Source organism: Schistocerca cancellata, chromosome 9, assembly GCF_023864275.1.
Source record: "Schistocerca cancellata isolate TAMUIC-IGC-003103 chromosome 9, iqSchCanc2.1, whole genome shotgun sequence".
NCBI classification, from domain to species: Eukaryota; Metazoa; Arthropoda; class Insecta; order Orthoptera; family Acrididae; genus Schistocerca; species Schistocerca cancellata.
The window spans coordinates 292,354,028-292,374,117 of record NC_064634.1 but is presented as its reverse complement, the minus strand read 5'-3'; the positions used below and the strand labels follow the sequence as shown (position 1 = coordinate 292,374,117).

Sequence of the window (20,090 nt, the reverse complement as noted above, 5' to 3'; positions counted from 1 at the left end):
ATTGCACCAACGCGCGTTCCATGCAGAGCTCTGCGCTTAGAGCTCTTTGTATGCTCAGAAGCGAGATTTTCACCAACGCTTATCCACTTCCAACAACTTATCTAGTAATCTTAATCTTGTAGTTATCCTTACGAGGTGCCGAGTATTCATCAACGTAGCTGCCGGTAATTGGGGCGCGAAATTGCAAATTAGTTAATGTGCCATTCTCATGAGTGTGTGGGTGGTCAAAAAAATTCACATTTTTGTTATTTTTATCAATTATGGAAAATATCAAAATTAAATGCCAGTATTACAATCGAATTATCGACTTCTTTGTAGCTATCATTTAACCTGTCCCAGTAAGCTTTACATGTACCCTACTTACTGCACAGCTTGTCCAGACTGGAAGGAAAGAAGGTTTGCAATGTTCTATATCAGCGACGGACAAATAAGCTAACACAGTAATCTCTTCACATACCTTGTTGCTAGAAGTTTATTTACCTTGCACACAGGGCGCAATAATAAGACACCATCACTTAACACTTTCACATTCACATGTTTACGGTCCAAGGAAACTTATCAGCAAAGGTAAACTTACTTCTATTGTTAAAATACTAAAAACAATGAAAATACAATATTTTTATGTATGTGCATTATTAAGCTCAATGATCTCACTTTAAACATTATAATTATTTGGCATTTGTCGTTTATTCACTAATATCAAGATATTTTTATTTCAGTTAATTTTTTATATTATCAAAACAAGCATTCCACATTCGGAAATATTGTGAAAAAGTTTGCATTGTTACATTCTATTTATCATTTAGCAACCTATTACCATATACAATATGTTTTCATCAGTTGAGACAAGCGCATACAGTGATTCAAACATAGTGCACCGTAACTTCTTTGCTTGACCTATTTCAGGAAATATATATTTGTTTATATTTAAATTTGCTAAAATGTAATCGGTAGTTTTGTTTAATATTACAAATTTAGTCTCAAGTATTTTGTACTAGAATTAGTGTAACCCTAAACCCACGGATACACGAAGAATCTAGTAGCGTCGACATACGTAACATATGGAGGACACTGACTAGATTAGATTTTAGTGCACTTACTTACTATACGAGTAACGATAAGGATTTGCAACATTCAGGCTATTTCCGAGACAACTATAAAATCTTGAACGTACTTAGGATAGAAATAAAATATTGGTACATACGTAGAATTTATATTTTTTGTGAATTTATATAAATTTCATTTTATTTGTACATTAAGTCATGTTCAACATTTTATTTTGTTAGAAGAAATTTAATGAACCAGAACACGAAATAATGTTGCGCCACTTGTCTACCTAACAACCTGAAATAGTAATTCAAGAAGGCAGGTCTTTTGATGAAATAGCAATAAATATATAGACAAATGAAGCTATAACTTACTGGGTATGCACTAGATTATAAATGAATAGGTTAGTTATTCGATTTCTGATAGGATCTAAGCTACTCCCTCCAATTTAACTTTTCATTCACCTGCAACAGTGCATTATGTTTATATGGATGCTTCGAATAACATTTCAGTAATATCAATAAATGCGAGCTACTCGTGGAGTACGACTTATATTACTGCTGTAGTATTAAAGGTGCTTAGGCCGCTATTGGCAAAGGCGAGCTAGGTGATGTAATGATCGAATCAAATAGCGACAAAAAGCACAAACAGTTCTCGTAAGATAAATGTTAAATTCTTACCACATTAGCAGTGATGTGTTTCACAGAACTTAGGTAACAAGAACTAAGAACGAAAGGAAAAAAAGAAAAATATTTACACGGAGTGTGCGCCAATTTTTCCCAAGCGGAGTGACAAAATGGTGTGGGAAACGCTGATTTTGTCGGGATATCAATTAACGAAAGCACAGCTGCAGATGACTTAACGAAAGCACAGCTGCAGATGACTTGGGTATAAAAGACGAAATGTGTCTTGAACCTAAATTAATGTTTAAAAAATCGTTTGAAGTTATAAAACAAATATTTATTACTTGCTGCAGTTAATGGAACACTGACAAACGTGTCATTGTTAATCACTAGAGACTGAATATTACGTTGATTTCCTCAGAGAATAGCGGAGAAAGGTAAACTCATATAGGAGCCCCTGACAGAAATACAAAAATGCTGGATGTTACCCACGGCTGCGATGGCCTCCCATATCAGTAAAATGAAATGAGATGCCTATATAGCTTTACCGCTCGGGACACCCCGTTAGGACTTTCGAGTGCTTGGTGCAGTCATTTCATGCGACTTCGGTGATTTGCGGGTCGATGACGGTAAAATTGTGTTGAGGCCAACACACATATCCAGGCGCGAGAGAAAAGTCAACCCGGGCAGGAATCGAACCCGGGACCCCAAGGACGACGGTCAAAAACTGTATTCACAATGCCACAAAAAGGTAACCCACAGTAGTACGCCTCTTAGAAGTTATGCATAAGTGACGCGTGATGCTTACCGGCTTAAGTGAAACGGTTTTGTGACTGTTATTAGTACGGAAGTAAAGATTATACAAGTAGAGGATTGTATGATCATTGTAGTCACTACGCTGAATAGTATTATATAGAACATTTCAAATGATAAAATAAATTTCACAAATATAATAAAGTTAAAAAGTCAAAGACTACATAGCTCTTTCGAAGAGTAGTTATTGTTCCATATATCGCATTACTTTCTTCAAATGAATAAATGCGTTGTACTAGATTCTTTCCAAAGTATCCTGTGATCTTCATCGGTTTTCAAGCTATCTTCATACCTAATTTTGTTAAAATCGGTTAAGTGGTGACAGAGCTACTTTCGCATTTAAATTGCTACTATGGATTACATCTAATAAGGTGCTCATGGGATCAACTCTGTTGTGATGTCTCAGAAATATTAATAGCATAGCAGTTATGGTACAGTTACTCGTTCTGCTTTATTATCTGTGGATCAGACACTGCTGAGGCCTGTCAACTGTAACACTGACAACGAAATGGGATTCAAATGAATTCGATTACGCTTTTGTTAATATGACGAAATTTTGCTAGTGGGAGTAAGATCTTGGCCTGAAACCATACCACGGCATTGCTGGCTTTTCCACGAAGATACAATCGAAATGTTTAGGCGAGTCCAGGCCCTTCAAACAATCGCCTGCGGGACATTACTGTGCCTTTAGTCCTCCCTTTAGGGCCCTTATCTCTGGGCTTGCGGGCAATTCTCTCGTCTTACGCTCTGAGATATGGCTACCGTCTCCCCGTACGAATCTGTATTGCGGTGCAACCGCCTCCAGCAGCTTGGGCAACTGCGTGCTCTAGCGTAAGTCGTCCTTGGGCTTTGATCAGGACGTACCCATATACGTGTTATCCGTACTCTTATATTTTAATCGTTACTTATCGAATACGCATTAGAAATATATAATTACCGCAGAGCCTGAAAAAGCTGGAAAAACACTGCTGCGATGTGTTTATGGCTAACATCGAATTCGGCAAAGTGCCAGACAAAGACATATTGAACGGATAGAAACCTCACTGATTCCTGACGCCACCTGAAATGCTTAAGGTACAACTTGTTTCTATTTTTCTTAGACTATATGCTAGAGACGAAATACGGAGCCGTAAAAGTTAGTATATTTTACTGCCTCTTGGCAGATATCGTGTTTACTACGAATTCAACATTATGTGAGCTGGACAAAGTCTGTCGAAAGGCACAAGAAACATAACTGCGATCATCGTGACTCGTGACGACAGCCAACTGTTTGTTCAAAAAACATGCCACTAACCCCCACTAAATGCTTCGGGCTAAATGTTAGAAACCATAGTAGTATTGTTCTTACTGCATTCATAGTATTTTCAACAACTCCGCAGTAAAAATACAAACACGTAAAGGTATTTCAGCTATAAGATCCAGAGAATTTTTTTTTTCAAAGACATTTAACCGTGGTGACAGATGAACGTTACACTTCGTTACTGAGTTAACACGGAGAAACGCTTTTAATACATCACGATAAATAACTACTTTCCTCCGCAAGTGAACGTGGTGTGGAAAATAGTGAAACTAGTGTCACGCTATTAACGGATCGTGGCAGATGTTAACTACGTATCATTCATTGTAGATATGGAAGTTGCAAATTCGAATGATAGGCAATGTGTGTGCGTGTGTGTGTGTGTGTGTGGGTGTGGGTGTGGGTGGGTGGGTGGGTGGGTGAGGGAGAGAGAGGGAGGGAGAGAAAGGGAGAGAGAGAGGGGAGGAAGGAGGGCGAGAGACGGAGGGTGGGAGGGAGGGAGAGAGAGAGAGAGAGAGAGAGAGAGAGAGAGTGAGAGAGAGAGATAATCCTTTGGATTATTCTGCCTGTATAATTAATGTCTGTCGTTCACGAAACCTGCTTCTGTCACTGAATTGGAGACAGCCTTCGATCCGATTTGTCGTCACTTACAACAAACTTTGGGCGCTATAACGCAACTGATTTCTCAGTAGTTTTGTTCCTTGATGTGCGTAGCAGAGGGCGGTGGGGGGGGGGGGGTCGTTGTAAGATTCTCGTACATTTCTGTGGCAACGCTGTGGAATCACTTTTAAAAGTCAGCTACGATGGCAATGCCGCGCAGAAGTAGTTCACTGGTCTACACCAAAGAATTTAATTTCAGAAGATAACCAAGCAGCTGCTGAATCTTTCCTTCAACAGATAGTAGACGACAAGTAGGTAACGAATTTACTTCGTATCTATAACACAATTTTATGGGAATTTGTTGCACTCACCAATTGAGCATATGTTCGCGATCAGAATGGCTGCTAAATCATCTCGGAATGTGAATAAAATTCGATAAATAAAAACGTCCATTCCTTCAGAATATCACCATTCGCTTACTAGGATTTATGTAAATGTTGAATTGCCAACATTAACTATGTTTCGTTGTTATTTAACTACTTGTCGAAAGTACTTGTTAGCTAGCATTTGGCTAGTGTGCAGTGACCAAAACCATGTCAAAGATAAAGCACTTGAAACTGCCTTACACCAGAACGCTCAATTATACATGATTAGTATAACTTCAACTTAATCTGTTCGTCATAAAACCTGTGTGTCTCGCTTTGTTTATCGGTCAGTGAACAGTTAGTAAGTTATTTTATTTGTTCTCAGGTAACTTACATGCATTTTACACTTCATTTTCATAGGAGAAAGCAGCAGTATCGAAATTAATTGACTCATACACAAATAACAATTACACAAATATAACAACAACAATACACATTTTACATGTCATATTCCTAAGAGCTAACAATAACAAAATTAATTAACTCATAAGTGATGCCAAATTATTACAAATACTTTTGTTGACGAAATGATTTATATGTTGTGTACGATACTTACATATTAACACCTTCATAAATGGCCTCTGATAATGATGGTATATTACTTATTGCTTCATTGATCACTACTCACACTTCACACACACACACACACACACACACACACACACGCACACACACATTCACGCACATGCACTCGACACCACTCTACTCACACAAACGACACTGCACACGCTACACACAATCATTCGGCTAAAGTCAAGAGTATTGCAATATTTCTGCATTCGTCCATTGAGAAATGATGTTACACTTACTATCATCTTGGTCAAACAAGACAGATAAACTGCCAACTTGTTTTAAGCAAGGTGAACGAGGAGGCCGAATAGTTAGTCCTTCTCTAGTTACTGATTTGTTACAAAAGTTCACAAATTTTCAGCGTGCAGCTGAAATATGCTAGGCGCTCTAGCCATAACTGAATATCCCATAACTCGGGAACTAATCATTTTGGACATCATTCATAAACAAAATGCTAAATTCAGAAATAAGTTGTCAAAGTACCTTAAACGAAAAATCTACAACCAGTATTCACTTAGGGAAAAATGATTACTAAATACACAAACAATCCAATTATTAAGTGCTGCCCAATGATCATTGGAAAGGTATATTTTAGGCACAAAAGTAAAAGACATAAAAACTAACAAATGGATCGGGAAACAAATAGGATTTAATGACGTATTAGTGACTTATGACAACAATACAGCTAGATGAAATAATGGGAGAGATTCCTAAGAGGACTGTGTTGGTTTCCTCAAGATAGGAAAAGACCTAGAGGACAGTCACGTGGAAGCCGGATGGACCCCCTAAAGAAAGAAGCAGTACAAACTTGGGTGATAAAACCGGAATACTGTAATGTGTGAAAAAGTCTAGAAGAAGACATTCTCGCACAGTAGACGATAATTGTCTGATGATAGTACTGATGACGAAGGAATACTATGACGGTATTGTTGACGTGCACTTTTCTTCTAATTTTTACATGTCAAATGTTATTTATAGTTACTACACGCTATACTCGATTGCATTCGAAAGTGGTAGAGAGATAAACGGTGGGAAGATAGCGAAAGTGTTCCATACACTTGTATGCGCAAGCCTGGTTCCGCAATCGCAGATATTAAAATTTTGTAAGAAAAAACACTAATCCGTTCAGTACGCGGTAGCTCTGGTGGTATGCTTACGCCAGGCTCGAATTTCGGTCTTGTAAAGTAGAACCACCATAAACTGAGGAACTATATCATAACCATATTTGATTACAGCTTAGCAGATGCTTTTCGTGATGCGTTCGGTAAATTACGGTTTCTGTCGTAATTACTGAAACCGATTTTGTGACTTTTTCAGCGCCATATTTTCGCAAATTCAGGATGTCAAATTAAATCATTACGTGTTGTAGTCGTCATACACTGCATACTGTCAAATGTTTATAATGTAGTTCATTTGTAAAATATGCGTTAGTTCACTATAACATAAAATTCTCTTAATGTGCTGCGCTTTTCAATGTAAGAAGAATTACGTTGTGTGCTTATAAATATATTTAAGGAAAATATTGAGAGATTCTCTGGTTTTATATTGCACAATTTTTATGTCTTCCGTGAAACTTAAACAGCAGTCAGACATTGGGCAAAGGATCAAAAAGATTGATTGTCTTAGAAAAGTCTTCGTATCACTTCATGTAGTTTTCGGTTATTGCGTAACTGACACCTGTTAGTGCTAGCTGAACAGGAATTACTCATAGGCAAGGCTGCTGCTGATACGACAGAAGTGGAATGTATATCTGATTGTTTTGTGATGCTGTAAGAGGAATATGTCTCTGTATGCGCCTTTAGAGAAATCAGAAGCATATCTGTCCTCTGCAGGACACACTATATTGCAACCATTGCAGTGGTACTTTACTCCGAATGGTCAATAAAAATGTCTTAAGGCAATAATAATTATTTACATTGAACACTTGTAAACATTACCAATATCCTTTAACTTTCGACAGCAAAATAACTGTAATTGGGTGTATCTACAGATATATATGCTGGTATCCACCTCTATGTGTGGTTTTGCCAGGAAAGTAATTATTACCATGGATGTCTGCGAACATATCCACAAATATCTGAATTAGTACAGGTCTCTAGCGATAGGACGATATCTTCAGTAAAGAGGTTAAATATTTAAACATCTTGTCTTGGCAGGTATCAGCATATGGTGTAGGAAATGCATAGCAGAAATGCTGAATTCAATGTAATTTAGTTGCCAACTGGTTTTGGTCCAGAAACAAGTCCACGGTAGTAAAATACACAATTATAAAGAAATGATACATTTTTATAAATCCAAGGTACAAAATTTATGTCCAATAGAACAATCCGGCACGCAATAACTGTGAAATGAGGACGCTAATCACTACAAATACATTTTGTAGTGATTAGCACCCGCATTTCACACAGTTATCGTGTTCAGAATTGTTCTGTTTGATTTAAATTATGTACCTTGCATTTGGAAAACTTTTCATATGTGATGTTTGTTGGTTTTATAACTACATATTTGACTACCGTGAACACGGTCCTGAAATGATCTGGTCGGTAAATAAGTCATCGTTTGCGTTATGCTTTCGATACAGTGGTTAAGTGTGTCTGACAGTAGAAGCACCGGAACCGCCGCCACTGAAATATCTATGTTTGTTAGTAAGTACACAAACACCTGCTGAAGAAAGATGCCACCTGAAGAAGTTGACTGCCATGTTACTATGCTATACATATTACTGAAGGAGAGTACCTTTTGCGTTGCCGTTTACGAACCCTGGAGAGGCCTAAAACGGTATCACGACGTGCTAATCCTGAAGCGGATAGGTTACCGTCGGACCTGTGTGCGTGCGACAGCTGACTGTTTTGCGGCGTCGCGTCTGTATCGGGCGCACATGCTCCGTGCGGGGGCGCGGCGCCCCTCGCCTCATGAATGTTTCATGCGGAGGCGGCGGGGGCGGAGGCGGTTGTGCGTGGAGCGTGAGTCAGCCGGAGGCCCGGCGTATCACTGCAAGGCGCGGGGCTCGAACCGATCGCGAGACTCCGCTCCCCTAGAGAGTAGGCCGGCCCGCAGCGCGCGAGTCACCCAGAGCGGTTCAGTGTGGCTGACCACCGTGTAACACCCCGATAATCGTTTGTGTTGGAAAACCATGCGCTTAGTAATGCTCTGTTCCAGTCTGCAAGATACGTTATTACGTTTTTGGTGACGACAACCTTGTAACGTTTCAGTTATTATACTGTCCAGTACCTCTAAATGCGGGTATGTATCCCTTTCGCGCGTTAAATGCCTTTTTACGGAAGGGTTCACTGATCGAGAGCGTAGATAGGCCGCTGAGATAGAGAAGAATGAAGAGAGTTGTAAGTGTTAAAATATCAGTGCATGGTAATACCCGCTTTGGAGATACCTACATGCAGTGCTCTCCAATTAAAATTTAAACTAAACTCAACAACTTCAAGCATAAAGTCCTCTGCGTGTTATCAGCTGCAACTGAAGCGTTATTAATCAGACAAAGAAACACAAGCAATTGCAGAATTCTCGTACTTACACCAATGGAATCGTTCTGATGGTAAATCATTCACAACTTCAGTACGTGTGTATATTCTTCCTAGCTACTGAATTTCCATATCATCAACATATTGCAACTGACAGCACTTTGCGTGTAGGAACGTCCTATCCCATCAATGTAAAAGTTTCTAAATTCGTCTACGAGTAACTTTATCTCTGGAACTATTGCAGCTAGAACTTCAAAATTATTACATCAGTTTTAAATTTACGCGTTGTTGTTGGTGTAACATTTATATATTTTTTCATTCAATCCATTTTCAATAGGAAGAGTTTCATATAACACTCCCTGATTCAGAGAATAACCGCTTACTGCCATTTTACTACTTCAGTGGCTACTTTTAATTACTAATCATTTACGGAAATTTGAATGTAATTGATTGTGTCGGTTGTGAGGTAAGGGTTCATGCAAGGGTTCATGCAAATAAGTGAAATGCTAGAAAATACGATTAAAGTAATTTATTATGAATATTCACAAATAGCTGACATTTTGTAATCGCAAGTGTCCTAAAGAGTAATGATGGCAATCTTCTGCTCCATGTTCTTCATCCAGAACAATTCTAATTCTTACATCCTTGGTATTGAATCCAGAAATATACTGAGCGTGGATACTCGCATTCCCTCGGAAGCTGAAAATCTTTGATGGTATTACCTTAGGAAAATTTTTACCTACCCAGATGAGCACCATTAAATGACTTAACAGCATAACTGAATTCCATTACAAAGATTTTATCCTAACAAACACACTCTTATAGATATGAGGCCGTATGAGGTTGTTTTAACAATTCATTTTGATTCTCGATACAACTATGAGGATAATTTTTGAGGCTTTTTCAGTGTACCAGGCCTATATATATTGGCTTAATTGCTTCCGTAACAGCCACTGGGATAAAATATTTATGTTGATAAGGAAATACCGTGCGCCCTCGTGGTCTCGCGGTAGCGTTCTCGCTTCCCGAGCACGGGGTCCCGGGTTCGATTCTCGGCGGGGTCAGGGATTTTTCCTGCCTCGAGATGACTGGGTGTTGTGTCGTCTTCATCATCATCATTCATCCCCATTACGGTCGGAGGAAGGCAACGGCAAACCACCTCCATTACGACCTTGCCTAGTAAGGCGGTGCGGGTCTCCCGCATCGTTTCCCTACGCTCTGTAAAGAAGCATGGGACTTCATTTCCATTTTTAAGGAAATACCGCAGCTTTACCTTTTCTGCGTTTGTACTATAACCGAGGAGTAACTGCATAAGCGAAGTGAAGAACGCTATCACCAGTAGATGATCGATATAAATATGTTGCCCATACAGCTTGCCGCGTTTATTGTGCTATATCTTGGTACTGCTATTCGTTTACAATTTTACCTGATAAGCGACCTCCAATGTCTCTGCTATACGATAAAATTTTATCTTTCATATTCTGCTACAGATTCGTTACGTAAGTACATAGTCTTCTGAACTGAAATCACGCTTTGGTGCTAAACAGTGATAACAACGGAAAGATGAAACATTCTCCTACAAAATGGTGATATCTACAATCTTCAATAACTCATGTTTTTGATAATACGAAGCTTTGAATACGAACACATCGTAAGTTCGATAAATTTAGTGAGCGCGTATACAACTCTGAGAAGAATATTTCTAAGTAGAATTTATTCACAACTTTTGAACCATTTCAAGCAGAGAATCTTAAATTGTTTTAAAAGCCTAAAAATAAAATATGATCTATTACTCTTATGTGGCGTTCCGACTTCCGGACAACTGTCAGTGATATGGGCCACACCCAGAAAAGATGTGTCATAGATATAGTACAATGGCCAAATCAATTGTGGTTTTAGGTGGTTTTAAACATTCATCTAATCAGTTTGTCACATATCATTTTCGTCTCAAGTAATTAACGTACAAACGATTGAAACGCAAATACAAACAAAGAGAAGATTACACAAAATTTGGTGTATCAAACTAGTCCCTATCTCCTAGGCCAAATGACGACTGCAGTTATGGTGAGAGAATCAAGCTAAGGATTTGCAATAAAAAGATGTAGGTGGGCCATTGAACGTAATTCCTATTGGCCCCACTTTATACGACAGCTACGAATGTTGTAACTATGTCTAAACGCTAAATTCTAGCAAATGAGAAGGGGCTTAGGAAAACCATGAAAAACTAGGAAAAAGCGTGTACGTGCCACTGTTTAAGTGAACACCTTTTGTGGGGACATGTAAACAGTCAAAAGGCTTGAAAGAATGACGGGGACTGTCAGGAGAGCGCTTGGCGGTCTTTACACTGTCACACCGAGACCGCTCATTTTGCTTTTCAATTTCAGCTCGTTTCTCTGATACTTTTGCGAAAAGTTTCAACGCCAACGCTATCAACCGTTACATCACTGCAGTCGTTTCCTTAAGAATTTCTGAATGTCTGAAAGGTATATCACTCCTTCAATATCTCGATGCCGTCACTGCACTCGTAATGTTTACATTGAAACTAACGCCTGTCACATATAATGAAATTATACCAAGGTTAACTCTAAGCTAAACAATAAAACCAATTACACATACATTGTAACACTGAATGTGTCACCTTTTGTCTTTCATTTGATGTATCTAGTCACTTTGGCCTGATGGTTCTGCACGGTGTGGAACTTTTCGAAGAATTCACTCACATATAGTCCTGGTTTAGTGGAATATGTGTTGCAATGGTAAATAGTTTCCCTTCTACCACCTTTTATCTTCCTGTTACTGCAAACGACACTATCCTTACTGTTACTATTTTCATTGGAGTAAACTAAATGTGGCTGCTTTGGTAGTCTCTCCTCGTCATCGAAAGTAGGAAAAGTAGGTGCTCTTCCCTTCGTTCCGTTTGTGTTCTGTACTTTTCCAAACAAAGATTTCAGAAATGCCAGACTTCATCTCTTGTGGCTGAAATTGGGTTTCTGACTGGAAGAATCATCCAGATTGTACAGAATGAAGCTATTGACTAAGGTCATTGTTCTTTTTAGTGTTATCTTCGTTTAGATCACTCGTATGACTCACAATTTCACCCATTGTCTCCAATATTATCACTTAAATTCGCCATTTTTGTTGTTATGATTCCTAACATCACCTTCATAGGGAACTAGAAACGTGGAAACAAGGCAACAGTGGTAGGCTTTTCTCGTAGAAATATCGTTTGGAGAGAGTTGTAGAACAGTAAAGTACAACAAATATGGCAGTGAGAGCCCTGACATACGAGTTACAGTGAACTGAAATTTGTGCTGGGCAGCGCCCGACGTGTGAGACTGTTGCGATATTTACGCGGTCAGGGCTGCCCCACTAGTCGAGCGCTAAGGGTTATGTGCAACAAAATTACTTTTCCCTCTGCGAACTATCATGTGATAGATATCTCGTTTCCGTATCTTCGACAGATCACATATTAAAATGTCTGCAAACTCTTAGGGGATCAAGCTCAGCGACTAAAGCCTTAGCCAATAATTATAAGTCCTTCGTTATGACATGACGATCAAATGATTATCCGAGGACGAAATTTGTGCATAATTCGCTTACACCTCTGTACGTCGGTAGATGTACGACCACACATTACTAGAGAGTGGTACGTGTTGTACTACTGCAGCGGTATCTTGTATAACAGGACCTGGGGACGATGGCAGCGCGTTATTGTTTTTGAAGCAGGCTGTGCGGTGGCCATTGGGGCGAGCTCCTCGCCCCCTTCCCTTTCGCTGCCCTACCATTCCGCCGCCCCTGCACACGCACCGCCCCCGCGGCTCACCACACACTGTCAACACGCCGCTCACTGCGCGGGGGCGGACAACCCTAACGGGCTGCGAAACGCACCGCGCACGCCTCTTCACTGCAGGCTGCCACTCGACCAGCCGAACCTACTGAGCCGTCTCAGCACTGCTTCGTTTTGATATATTGGTATTGAATATAATTGCATTAAATCAGGTTATTCTGAGTGTAGAATTATAAAACGATCGTAGACTACCATAGACTATCACAAGAAAGCGTAGACTACAGTAGTTTGCGTAGTTGCTTTGGCTTAGTGTGGCACACGCGTTTCCTTTATGTTACGTGTTTTGGTTGCCCATCTGGCGTTACCACTTAACCATCGCTTTCTTTTCGTATGTGACAAGTGTCTTAAGGGATTCCCCTAAGAACTGACGGTGAACCGTCTAGAAGCTGAGTGAGGATATACAGGGTGAAAAGTATTTAAACCGACAAACTCTGGGAGGTTGTGGGGGACATCAAAACAAATATTTTTCCCTAATGTCTTTTTTTCCTATGAGGAAAATTTAAACCGCTAGAGGAAGATTTCTCTGGTGGCTAATTAACTAAACCAACAAAAACTTTTCCATTTCTTTATGACCAAGAGGCAACACATTAACACAACCCAATTTCAGCTACATTTCAAAAATGCCTCCATTGACACGTAAACAAAGGTTAAACCGTCGGATCATGTTCTGTCTAACACGGGCAAAAACCCCAGGAGTATCCTGAATTGTTCCTGCTGCTGCTACTATCCCGGCAACCAGATCCTCTTCTGATGTAACTGGAGTTGCATAAACAATGTTGTGCATCTCTCCCCACACAAAAAAGTCCAGAGGGGAAATATCTGCGGATCGAGCAGGCCATGGTACAGGACCACCTCTGCCAGTCCACGTTTCTGGGAACCGTCGGTCCAGGAATCGACGCACACGACGACTGAAATGTGCCGGCGCCCCGTCATGTTGGAACCACATGCGTTGTCTTGTAGGGAGAGGGACGTCTTTCAGCGATTCTGACAATGCTCTGGCGAGAAAATTGTAATAGTGCCTGTAGTTTAATGGCCTAGGTAGCAGATACGGACCAATTAAACAGTCCTCAACAACACCGACCCGCAAATTAACGAAGAACTGCACTAGATGAGCGCTAGTAACTGTGGCATGTGGGTTATCCTCACTCCAAACATACGAACTGTGCATGTTGAAGACTCCATCATTCCCGGTAAATAACATCGGTAAATAACACAGAGGACGGAAATGTAGGATGCATTTCACACTGTTCCAGGTACAACCGCGAAGACTGTACACTGGGTGGATAATCAACTGGTTCCAGGTTGTGGACACGCTGTAAGTGAAATGGACGTAATAATTGCTCTCGAAAGACTGTTGTTACATTCGTCTGATTCGTCCCCATGTTACGTGCAATTGCACGAGTGCTGATTGAAGGATCCCGCTCCACATGGTGCAAGACAGCTTCCTCAAATTGCAGCGTTCTTACCGTGCGACGGCGTCCCTGTCCAGGTAATCTACTAAATGACCCGATCACACGCAGATGTTTTTACACAGCAGCAAATGTCGTATTATGCGGGATACGGTGATTAGGATATTGTTGTTGATAAACCCAATGTGCAGCTCATCCCTTGTGGTGCGCTACGTAGTATGCACCAACCATATCAGTGTACTCAACTCCAGGTGTATCGCTCCGTTAGTAAACACAGACAATGCACTACTACACTGGTGGACAGCAGTTGCCTACAACTGAAGAGCGTAATATGGCCTCCACCGGTTTAAATAATCCTCATAGGAAAAAATGACATTAGGGAAAAATATTTGTTTTGATGTCACCTACAGCCTCCCAGAGTTTGTCGGTTTAAATACTTTTAACCCTCTATAAATGGTCCGGTAACCTAAGGAATATTTTTGTTCTACATGGTTATCCGCGGGACTATTACTTAAGAGCAAATTGTATTTATAGCTAAATTGTGACTGTCAATATCTAATTCAGCTTTTGTTAGAACATTGTTGATATGCAACGTGAAACAGAGGATGTTGTAGTAAAAATAAGGAAAACAATATAGCTGTATCGTATAGAACTAGAAAACGCAATCTTATCAACAAAAAGGTAAATTTACAAAACACTGCAAAGGAAAAACACGTCAAACATCGCTTCAGTACTTCGTCGAACGAATATAAAACAAGTTTCTATTATTTATAAACAACTTTCGTATTTAGCAATCATAACAGGAAACTCTTGCCTTTGATCATGATGAACAGCCTTCTACTGAGTTCAAAATAACAATAATTAAATATATAATTCTTTAAGTTTCTGCATGTAAACTCTACTTGTAACAAAAGAAAATGCTTTGGTTACGTATAACATTAGAAATTCCTCAGTCAGCTGACTTTTATTAATTATAAAATGCAGTTTATGTTCTGTAGGGATATAAAATACACAGTGGCCTAACTCTAGTAAATATACGGCTCTAATTATGTGTAAAACAAACAACCAAACAAAAGAAAAAAAGGAAGATAATTCGTCGGCTGCCACTTTCACTCTTACACATTCATTTATGTTCCTTTCAGTAATAGCGCTGCCAATATTACCGATAATCATACAATTCACGACGCCATTTCGGTAGTGCACCGAAACTACTGAACATTAGTTTTAGTAGAACGCAACTCTAGTTTTGTGAATTGTATTTGGAAATGAGACACTAAAAATAGTAGATGAGTTTTGCTATCGAACAGTAAAATAACTGATGCAGGCCGAAAGAAAAAGGATACAAAATTGGACTGGCAGTGGCACGATAAGAGTTTCTGAAGAAGAAGAACTTGTTAACACACAACATAAATTTACTTGTTAGGCATTGGTCTGGAGTGTAGTCTTGTATGGAAGTGAAACGTGATCGGTAAACAGTTCAGACAAGAAGAGAAATAAAGTTTTTGAGATGTGGTGCTACAGGAAAGTGTTGGAAATTAGATGGCAAGATCATGTAACTATTGAGGAGGTACTGAATAGAATTGGGGAGAAAAGAAAATTGTGGCACAGCTTTATAAGAAGGGATCGGTTGATGCGACACATTCTGGGATATCAAGGGATTAGAAATGTAGTATTCGAGGAAAGTGGGGGAAGAAAGACTGTAGAGGGAGACCAAGAGATGAATACAGTAAGCAGGTTCAAGAAGACGTAGGTTACATTAGTGAATCAGAGATAAACTGGTTTGCACAGGACACAGTAGTTTGGAGAGCTGCATCAAACTAATATGTGGACTGAAGACCACAACTACTACAACAGATCTACCCACACACAGCTGTTGCTGCTTACTCTGGACAGATTCTATGAGAATCTGTCAAAATTCTTAGTTTGCTGCTACTCAGAAATCTAGATTTTTAAAATCAAATAAAGTGACGGAAAAATACAAAATCTTAGAAGTGGATGTGATATTCAAACACAGTCATAGTTAGCAACATCACACAAAACTGCATTTGATAAAGGTAAGAGGTAAGTAAACCCCAACGTTTTGGGCTCTTAGTGAATGTAAAAGACATTCCTTTGACATATCTTCAAAGATAACAGCCAATAAGTGTGTAAGAGATTACAAACATGAAGTAGAGGCTAAAAAGAGCCCTGTGGAACATTTACGTCAGACACCAATTTCTATCCCATAAAAATGTTTTCACACGTAAGATCTCACAAAAAACCTTATCATGCATATCCATATTTGTGAACCATACAGTTATATACATACATTAATCTACCGATAAAACTGTGGAACAAAAAATGATGAAGCAAACCTAGGTAATTACAATAGAGAATCATGCTACATAATAAACAACACACAAACAGAATGTCAAGAAAACACCAGTAGGTCATACAACAACATTATAATACCCTGTAGTCAAACCACTATGTAATAGTGGAACTCATATCCAGAAACAGAACGTCACAAATAATAGTGCGAGCTAGTTCAACAAGTTAAAATGGCTCGAAATAGTGTTGAACAGCAAAACACAATATAAAAAAGATCAAAAGAGTGTTGCAAGTACTTACTGTAGAAGGGGATCAACATTTTCGAACCTACTCTAAGTACTAACTGAGATAAAATGCGAACTATTTACGACCTTCTCAGATAGAACATATTTAATCGTTTCTACCATGAAAGTCAATTAAAAATAAAAACTTTTAAAAAACAGAGTTACTATCAGTATGTTATGAGGACTTACTAATTCAACTATCAAAATCATAACAACGTTATAACTCAAAACTTATTCAAAATGGCCTTATTTGATTAATTAACAGATTCTTAATAATTCTCACTTACCTATTTCTCTTCGTTTTGAGAGACCTGTTCTTCAGAAGAATATTCCTGCGGCTTGAGACAGTACTAACTTGAGCAATACAGTGAATAAATCGCCTGGTATTACGGCATCTATTAGCTTGGCGTAATGCGTTTTGCTTCCACAAACAACTAAAGAAAGTATAATGATTACTTCAAAATTTTCAAGAGAAGCTTGTGATGCGCAACATTAAATCCAATTTCTTAGGACTGAAACTTTTGTGTTTTGCTGCACACTTCCCATATGACGAAAACACTTACCATAGAAAACACGTAAATGTATATTTAACTGAAGTGTTCTAACGAAACATTTGTATAATATTATAAGCGCTAAGTTGCCAGAAATTACTTTTTAGTTCTGTTGTATTTCTATGTTCTGAAGTTTACTAACTATAACTAAGTTCATTTTCTCTTGAGCGTTTAATACAGCTAACGACTTACATTTATGAGCCAAAACATTATGACCAACTGCTTAAAAGCTTGTTTTTCCGTGTTCTGTTCAAATGGTTCAAATGGCTCTGAGCATTATGGGACTTAACTGCTGAGGTCATCAGTCCCCTAGAACTTAGAAATACTTAAACCTAACTAACCCAACGACATCACACACATCCATGCCCGCGGCAGGATTCAAACCTGCAACCGTAGCGGTCGCGCAGTTCCAGGCTGAAGCGCCTAGAACCGCTCGGCCATAACGGCCGGCTCCGGCTTTGGAACGAAATACATTACTGATTCTGCGTATCAGGGATGCGACACTTTTTGCTAGGTTTGTATAGGTATACGGCATTGGACGTCTCCGCACAGGTCATGTTATTCACGTAAATAACGGTTGGCTGATTTTCGCACTTGGTGATGTCGCCAGATAGCGACCCAGATACGTTCCATAGCATTACATCAGGCGAATTTGGTCGCCGAGACATCTACGTGTATTCACATAAAGCTCCTCAACCACTGGCTCTGAGACGGACCATTACACTGCTGAAAGATGACATCGCTGTCGGGGAAGTCATCAAGCATGAAGAGAAGCAGGTGGTTCTCAGCTGTCAGCGTGTCTTCGATTACTAGCACAGGTCCCATGCAAGCGCAGGAGACTGTCTCCCACGGCATAATACTCCTCTCACCAACCTGCGTCTGTCGCGCTGGACGTCTCGAGCCTCCGTTCACCTCGATGACGACGTGTGTGGAGACGACCGTCAACCCAGTGTAGCAAACATGTGATTTACCCAGAGAGCCGACATTTTACTTTGATCGATGGTCGAATCCCGATGGTCCTGTGCCCACTGCAGTCGTAATTGACGATGTCGTTGGGTCAACATGTGAACGGGTAGGGGTGGTCTGCTGCGGAACTCTGTATTCAACGACGTATGATGAACGGTGCACCAGCATTGTGCTCTCTCGGCAGAGATGCCACAGATTACCATTTATCATACATTAACAGAGCGGACAAGCCTCCGAATCCCACGTTCTGTGAAGAGTCTTGGACGTCCGACCATTTAGTGCCCAATAGTAGTTTCACTAGCATTCTACCTCTTTCCGCACTACGTGAACATTAGACCAGTTTTGACATTTTCGAGGTACTCGTTCACAGGCTTCGCGTATTAACAATCAGCCCTTTGCCAAGGTGGCTTATCTCAATGCATTTCCTCATTTGCAGCACTTGTGTTCGCTAGGTGATCCCCCGTCCATATCTGCTCCGCTTACATTCTTTTGTTACCGCGTCACGTGCCCGCAACGCCATAAGGCGGCGTCCAGTGTCGCGCTGGGCAGTGGTCATAATGTTTTGGATCATCAGCGTAGTATAGCGAAGATATTTCTACCAAAAAAACATCTGCTGCAAAACCTAATCATTTTTTATGAAATTTCCTGTACTACTCGTTTTTAACTTGTGGACTATTTTCTGTTGTAGGTGAAAACTCTCTTCAACGCACCTTGATCATGGTTTATCAGCTGTGGAGAACCAAGTATGTTACCGGGCACTGTTTCTGCGTAGCTTCCGTGCTGGAGGACAGTGAAGGAAGAGTGTTAATCGTAGACAGCAAGCAATCTACTGCAACTTCTCAATTCTCGTCAGATTTGAAATTATTGTTTGCCTTCTATACTGACAACCTGTTTACAAAGCCTCCGGCTTGAGTAAAATAAATGCTGATACACTAGTCGTGTTTGTTACGTTCGCTTTCCAGTTTCTCTTCCTCTACACCTCCTTTCCCGCTTTTTCCTTGCATCATTTAGCAGCTCCGCACGAGTATGAAACAGTTCTCCGATGTTAGAGGTAGGTAAGAACAAAGTTGTGTCGAAATGAATAAGTTTATTTTGTCAGCGGTACTTCTCCGGCAAGGGGAAAGAAGAAGCATGGAGTCGAGAAAGAAGACTCGAGCTGAGAAACGCAAAAAAGATTACATGAAAATTTCAGATTGCTAGTGAGATGGGAGATATATGAAGTAATCTATGGCTACTTCATTCTACTGGTACCTTAGCAGCTGATCATCTATTCACGTTCAATGCTTACTTCTTGACCTACCAGTCCGTATATTATGACCAGCCATGTTAAATATGAAGGGCTTATTTCAATAGTGGTGCAAGTCCATTTTTGTTCATTTTGAGATACAGAGTCCTAAAGTTAAATGAGCGCTGAAAAATCTGCAGTTGAGATACCAGAAATATTCAAGCACATGGCTTCTTGCTAGAGATGAACCTTTCATTCTGTTTGTTTCGACCATTAATTTCAGAAGCATTATAGACCAAAAATTGGAGGTAATGGACTTGTACCACTATTGAAATAAGCCCGTTATATGTTCGTATAGCTTCGTAACTGCGACGTTAAAGTGTATCTAAGCGGATTTTCTGTTGAAAGTATGGGCAACTGCCTCTGTTACTGTATCGAAGCTCCCCACTTAGTGAAAACTAAACCTGAAAGGAACAAATTCAATATTTTTTCAGTGTCAAGGTCTAGTCAAGTTGCATTCATTAGTGACTTGTCACTTATCTACCACTGAAGGCAGGCTGTATGTATTGTATGTTGTAAGAGCTCTTTTAATACTGACGACGTAGAAGTTACTGCCTTTATAGCATGCAGTGGTAGCCATGCAGTGT

The 20,090-nt window shown here is 39.8% G+C and overlaps 1 long non-coding RNA gene across 1 annotated transcript in view; it reads left to right on the top strand.

Moving 5' to 3' along the window:
• Nucleotides 1–19,144, top strand: part of LOC126100747 (uncharacterized) — a 439,006-nt gene extending 419,862 nt beyond the window's left edge. The window contains exon 4 of the long non-coding RNA XR_007522204.1: nt 18,907–19,144. This is a non-coding gene — a long non-coding RNA (uncharacterized LOC126100747). The remainder of the gene's footprint in view (nt 1–18,906) is intronic.
• Nucleotides 19,145–20,090: the final 946 nt, after the last annotated feature.